The sequence below is a fragment of the Triturus cristatus genome, chromosome 8 (genome assembly GCF_964204655.1).
Source record: "Triturus cristatus chromosome 8, aTriCri1.1, whole genome shotgun sequence".
NCBI classification, from domain to species: domain Eukaryota; kingdom Metazoa; phylum Chordata; class Amphibia; order Caudata; family Salamandridae; genus Triturus; species Triturus cristatus.
In genome coordinates this window covers 1,240,055,203-1,240,062,474 of record NC_140591.1, presented here as the reverse complement: position 1 = coordinate 1,240,062,474, position 7,272 = coordinate 1,240,055,203, and the positions used below count along the sequence as shown (strand labels likewise).

At 54.8% G+C, this 7,272-nt stretch overlaps 1 pseudogene; it reads right to left on the bottom strand.

Annotated features, from left to right (window-relative positions):
• Window positions 1–320: 320 nt before the first annotated feature.
• LOC146805655 (18S ribosomal RNA) lies at window positions 321–1,011 on the bottom strand (annotated as a pseudogene; the record flags this gene model as incomplete).
• Window positions 1,012–7,272: the final 6,261 nt, after the last annotated feature.

Genomic DNA, 7,272 nt, shown 5'->3' with positions numbered 1-7,272 from the left:
AACTGCTGGGGTCATGCCGGGTGAGCTTGGGTTCCGTCTCGGGAGGGTCTACTGCTGTGCCCCTTCCAGAAAGGGACAGGAGAAGGGGGCCGCCCCCCATCCCCGGTCCCTCACGTGTCGGTCGGGTCCTCCCTGGTAGACGAGGCCTGCTGAAGGCCCGGTCCTCACCCAAGCGCCCCATGCGGCCACAGACCGCTCCGCCGGCCGGGGCACGCCAGGGCAGAGCCGGGCCCTGTGCCTACGGTGTGTGCTTACAGGAGGCGGGCCGAGGACTTCGGGCTAGCGCTGTCGGTTGCTCGGCCACTCCGTCATTAATGATCCTTCCGCAGGTTCACCTACAGAAACCTTGTTACGACTTTTACTTCCTCTAATAGTCAAGTTTGATCGTCTTCTCGGCGCTCCGCCAGGGCCCTTGCCGACCCCGGCGAGGTCGATCCGAGGACCTCACTACACCATCCAATTGGTAGTAGAGACGGGCGGTGTGTACAAAGGGCAGCAGCTTAATCTACGCGAGCTTATGACCCGCACTTACGGGGAATTCCTCGTTCATGGGAAATAATTGCAATCCTCAATCCTTATCACGAATGGGGTTCAGTGGGTTACCCGCACCTGTCGGCGAAGGGTAGACACACGCTGATCTGTTCAGTGTAGCGCGCGTGCAGTCCCGGACATCTAAGGGCATCACAGACCTGTTATTGCTCGATCTCGTGTGGCTGAACGCCACTTGTCCTTCTAAGAAGTTGGACGCCGATCACAGGGGGTCGCGTAACTAGTTAGCATGGAGGAGTCTCGTTCGTTATCGGAATTAACCAGACAAATTGCTCCACCAGCTAAGAACAGCCAAGCACCACCACCCACAGAATCGAGAAAGAGCTATCAATCTGTCAATCCTTTCCATGTCCGGACCGGGTGAGATTTCCCCTGTTGATTCAAACTAAGCCGCATGCTCCACTCCTGGTGGTGCCCTTCCGTCAATTCTTTTAAGTTTCAGCTTTGCAACCATACTCCCCCCGGAACCCAAAGACTTTGGTTTCCCGGAAGCTGCTCGGCTGGTCATGGGAATAACGCCGCTGGATCGCTAGTCGGCATCATTTATGGTCAGAACTATGACGGTATCTGATCGTCTTCGAACCTCCGACTTTCCTTCTTGATTAATGAAAACATTCTTGGCAAATGATTTTGCTTTGGTTCGTCTTGCGCCAGTCCACGAATTTCACCTCTAGCGGCACAATACGAATGCCTCCGGCCGTCCCTCTTAATCACGGCCCCAGTTAAGAAAACCAACAAATTAGGACCGGAGTCCTATTCCATTATTCCTAGCTGAAGTATTCAGGCGACCGGCCTGCTTTGAACACTCTAATTGTTTCAAAGTAAAAGCTTCGTACCTCCAGGACACTCAGTCAAGAGCATCAAGGGGGGGCCGAAAGGCAGGGGCTGGGACAGGCGGTAGCTCGCCTCGCGGCAGAACGCCAGCTCGATCCCAAGATCCAACTACGAGCTTTTTAACTGCAGCAACTTTAATATACGCTATTGGAGCTGGAATTACCGCGGCTGCTGGCACCAGACTTGTCCTCCAATGGATCCTCGTTAAAGGATTTAAACTGTACTCATTCCAATTACAGGGCCTCGAAAGAGTCCTGTATTGTTATTTTTCGTCACTACCTCCCCGAGTGGGTAATTGCACACCTGCTGCCTACCATGGATGTGGTAGCCGTTTCTCAGGCTCCCTCTCCGGAATCGAACCCTGGTTCCCCGTTACCCATGGTCACCATGGTAGGCTCAGATAGTACCATCGAAAGGCAGACTGGGGGACAGGGCCCAGGGCTGGAGTACCCGACCCGGTATCCTGCTGGGCCGCTGGACCCAGCCGGGGCTCACATGCCCAGAGGCGCAGGGGAAGCCTTCCTGGGCCCGCCGGACCCCGTTCCGGGCACCCTGCCACACGGCAGGACCGAGGACAGAGCCCAGGGTGGGGTGGCCACACTCCCCGGGGTCCCTGGGAGCCCCTGAACCCAGCCGAGCAGGGGGAGGCTCCCCGGGCACGACAGAAACCCGTCCCGGTCCTTTGGTGGGGCAGCAGGCCGGGGGACGGGGCCCAGGGCTGGAGCACCCGACCCGGGGCCCAGCGGGCCCCTGGACCCAGCCGGGGCTCCCATGCCCAGAGGCGCAGGGGAAGCCTCCCTGGGACCGCGGGAACCCTGTCCCGGGCACCCTGCCATGCGGCAGGACCAAGGACGGAACCCAGGGTGGAGAGGCCGCACTCCCCGGGGCCCCTGGGAGCCCCTGAAGCCAGCCGAGCAGGGGGAAGCTCCCCGGGCACGACAGAACCCCGTCCCGGGCCTTTAGCAGGGCAGCAGGACGGGGGACAGGGCCCTGGGCTGGAGCACCCGACCCGGGGCCCCTGGACCCAGCCGGGGCTCCCAGAGGCAAAGGGGTAGCCTCCCCGGGCCCGCAGGACCCCATTCCGGGCACTCTGCCACGTGGCAGGACCGAGGACGGAGCCCGGGTGGGGAGGACGCCCTCCCCAGGGCCCCTGGGAGCCGCTAAACCCAGCCGGGCAGGGGGAGGTTTCCTGGGCATGACTGAACCGCGTCCCGAGCCTTTGGGAGGCCGGCAGGCTAGAGGATGGGGCCCAGGGTTGGAGCACGCAACCTGGGAACCCAGCGGGGCCCCTGGACCCATCCAGGGCTCCCGGGCCCGGAGGCGAAGGGAAAGCCTCCCCGGGCCTGCGGGACCCCGTCCCGGGCACCCTGCCATGCGGCAGGACCGAGGACGGAGCCCGGGTGGGGAGGCCACCCTCCCCGGAGCCCCCGGGAGCCCCTGAACCCAACCGAGCAGGGGGAGGCCCGTGGGACCCCATCTGGGGCAGCCTGCCACGCTACAGGCCCGGGGAAGGACCCAGGGCTGGGGCGGTGTCCTGGCCCGTCCAGCTGCCGGCTGAGGACCGCTAGGCCGAGAGGGGTCCCAGAGTTACCTGTCCCTAGTAATCCGGAGGAAGGCTACCCTTCTTTCTGGGAACCCGGGCACACCGAGAGACTCAGGGGACCCTAGGCCCGGACGTGCCCGACCTCCTGGAGCCCTGGCTGGGATCAGGGAGGCGAATCAGCCCCCATCGGGACTTCCAGGGCGGCCCGGCCATCTGGTCGCCCCATTGAAAAGCATGGCGTGCGACCAGATGGCCGGGACTGAAAGGACGCCCATCTGTCCGCCCTGAGCCTTCGCCGTAGGGCTCCCGCAGGTGCTCTCGGGCCCTGGGGGAGGACTGCCCGGCACCGATAGCGCCCGTCCCGGGCACTTTGCCACGGCGCGGGACGGTCAGAGGGAGCCCCGGAGGGTGGGGAGGTGTCGTCCAGGCCCAGCCCATCTGGTCCCCGGCTGAGAACTGCCAGCCCGGGAGGGGTGTCCTGGCATACCCTGCCCCTTGTAATCCGGAGGAAGGCTACCCCTCTTTCTGGGAACCAGTGCGCACCAAGAGACTAAGGGCACCCTAGGCCCGGACGTGCCCGACCTCCTGGAGCCCTGGCTGGGATCAGGGTGGCGAATGAGCCCCCATCGGGACTTCCAGGGCGTCCCGGCCATCTGGTCGCCCCATTGAAAAGCATGGCGTGCAACCAGATGGCTGAGGGGAAAAGGTGCGATCAGATGGCCGGGACCTAAAGCACGCCCATCTGCCCGCCCCGAGCGTTTGCCATAGCGCTCCCGCCTTCCCTTGCAGGGCTCAGGGGATGTGCTTCCTATAGGCTCCGAGACTCTGGCTGGGCCTCAGGCACGGGGAGGACCACCGGAGCTCTTGGGCCTGGACGCCCCGGGGAGGACTGCCCAGGACCCATGGAGCCCGTCCCGGGCACTTTGCCACGCCGTGGGCCGGAGGAGGGAGCCCCCGGACGGAAGGGAGGTGTTGTCCGGGCATAACCCATCTGGTCCCAGGCAAAGAACCGCCAGCCCGGGAGGGGTGCTCCGTCATACCCTGCCCCTACTAATCCGGAGGAAAGCTACCCCTCTTTCTGGGAACCCATGCGCACCGCGAAACTCAGGGGACTCTGGGCACGAACGTGCCCGACATCCTGGATCTCTGGCCGGGATCGGGGAGGCAAATGAGCCCTCATCTAGACTTCCAGGGTCAGCCCGGCCATTTGGTCACCCCATTGGAAAGCACTGCGTGCGACCAGATGGCCGAAGGGAAAGGTGCGACCAGATGGCCGGGACCAAAAGGACGCCCATCTGCCCGCCCCGAGCCGAGCCATAGCAGTAGGGCCCCCGCCTGTGCTTGCAGGGCTCCGGGGCTCTGCACCAGGGACCCTTGTCCCGGGCAGATGGACACTTGGCAGGCCGCAGGATGGAGACTCCCACACCCCAGGCCCTGACCAAAACCCAGGGCCCGTGGCCGGTCCCTGCTTCTCAAACCAGCCAGGCCAGAGAGATCGGGGAGCCTGCCCAGGCACGAGGGACCCCTGTCCCGGGCACACAGACCCTCAGGACGTGTGCTAGTTTTCCACACATTCTTTTCAGAATTCCGCGTAGTGGAGTTACGCCACTTTCGCCCAGCCCTAGAATATACCCCTTAGTTGCTAATAGATCTGTTTCACAAATGAACCTCTTGTTCTCCTATGTATTTCCAAGATTATGTATGTGGAGACTTTTGAGTTGATCTAACATGTTATTGATTCTCACCTAGTAATGTATTATTATTATTTACATGTATTTATTTATTCTATTGTTATTTAAAGGAGAGAGGATATGTTGTATTCTCATAAGATATATATTGTTGTATCTGGTGCTTTAAATATTACATTCCATTGTAAGTTCTAGCGTTGCTATGCTCCTTGACATAGCTGTGTTCCTTGCCTGTCAGTTGCCTGCTGGCCGTATAGGGAACACCAACGTCTCTTTGGCGCTCCTAATAAAGTACATATTTAATACGGAACACGCCTCCCACCAATCTTTGACTACAACAGTATGCTTGATCCTTACTTCACACTACAATATCATCTTGACAAAAAAGCATACACCTTTACCCTCAAACAAATTACTCATCACATGTAAGAGTACTTCTGCAGTCAAAGATAAACTGGGCTGGCATGGTACTGAACTGGTGAGATTAGTCGTGCTTATTTGGTGGGAAACTGCCTCAATGTCTTTTGAGTACAATAAACCAGTCTTCAGTTCTGTACATTGTGTCCCAGGCTGTGTTGATGTTCAGATATTGCCACAACTCAATAATGCACTGTTCCCAGTGCAGACGGGGTTTGCATCTTCACTGACAACAGAGCAATTCCTGTGTTACGATACACTGTCTCACTCTGTGCCTGGTGCACAGACTGAAGTGTGTGCTTTGGAGGAAGACCCTGGTCATGAAATGCCAGACAAAGAACACATTTAGTTATAAGAAGACAGTAGTTCCCCTTGGAAGCTTAGACTTCTTGGCCAATCAGATACACATATCAAGCATTTTGAAAAATACAGTTATTCACTGTATGGTTTTGTTACTAATATGAAAACACATTTCATTGTAGCGAAGGTGCTCTAACAAAATAGCGCAGTGAAAGTGAATAGTGACAAGTGTGAAAGAATGTGCACTGGTGCGGTATACAAGCATATTTACAATACTAAGGGCTGATATATGTTTTTAACAACCCAACTCAGAATGAGAGTGCATTGTGTACATTGTCACAATTATATCAGTGCAGTTGTCGACGTTTCGACCCTGGTAAAACAATTTTGAAAAGGGTCATCATCAGGACCATAGTGTGGTAGTAACCAGTATTGCAACATTTTGCTAGATAGGGAACACAAGCAGCTGTGGTACAATGAATGTTAGGGCCCCAGGAAAAAGTATATTTTGCTGTTTGGAATCTGTTGCCTTCAGCAACAAGGAGAAAGGGCTTAAAAACAAGTAAGACAGTGGTGCAAGTGGACAAATTTGCCCCAACTACAAAACGGTGAACAAGGAGGAGGGATGACATCTGCTGTATCAATACTTGGCTCTGTAATAAAAACCCATGAATAAATCACAAGAGTTTCAAACACAACACGGAACAGACTCTTACACTTACCCAGATTGTTAGAAAAATACATGACACATCCATTTAAACAACATAGACGACAGACAACATTGTCATAGTTGGTATGGGCCAGGTAGCAGGCCACTAGAGTTGAACTCACAACACACATAGCACCCTGAAGGGAAACCTCATATCACAGTTAACACTACCAAGTTTGAAACTCCCAAACTCCATCCACCAGAGAGAACCATAGCAGAGAACCCCTCCCCTACAAACCAGTTCACTTGCAGGTGCCAAGGGATGATTGCCCACTATAGAGGCCTACAAAGATACTCCCACAATCTCAGACAGCAGTCTGCCTAAGAACGTTGGGCCCGATTCACAAAAGTAATTTGAGACAAAATCCTAACTTTACGACTTTCGGTATTCACAAAAGGCATTTAGTAGTAGTAAAGTTAGGATTCCTAACTTTACTGCTACTAAACTGAGACAAAATCCTAACTTTACGACTTTTGGGATTCACAAAAGGCATTTAGTAGTAGTAAAGTTAGAATTCCTAACTTTACTGCTACTAAACTGAGACAAAATCCTAACTTTACAACTTTCGGGATTCCCAAAAGGCATTTAGCAGCAGTAAAGTTAGGAATCCTAACTTTGCTTCTTCTAAATGCCTTTTGTGAATCGGGCCCCTAGAGTATCCAGTGGCCAATGAATTGGGGAACGCTGCACTATATGAAGAGTATGCAGTATAACATAACTGAAGTAGCACAGGGACACTGCTGGAACAATCAGTGGATGGTGGAAAAAGCTGGGTGAGGGAAGATGGTGATGCTTCGCGTAGGAGTGGCGAGGTGCAATGAAAAGCATGGTTAGGAATGCACCTCAGCCCAATCACATATTAAGCAATTAAGAATAAATGACATATCACCTCATCATTGCAAAACAACTGATGATTTAATCACCAAGTTAATGGCAATTATGTTGTCTAGCTGAAATACCTGAGCTTACTTGGAAGTATTTGAACCTGTGACTTGCAGGCTCCATAACTTTCTCTGCAGCAACAAGTGTTATAAAGAGGTCTACTGAATGTATGTGAATACTGATGCATTTTCAGCTTAATCAAATTTATGAAGAAATTACGCATTCCAGCGCAGAAAGTCACCTTGCTGCAATTTGTGATTGGTAAATGGCAGGAATGCGCTGTACTTAACATTATACAGCGCATTCCTGTCATTTCCCAGCACTGGTGCACAATGTGCTGACTAGCGCC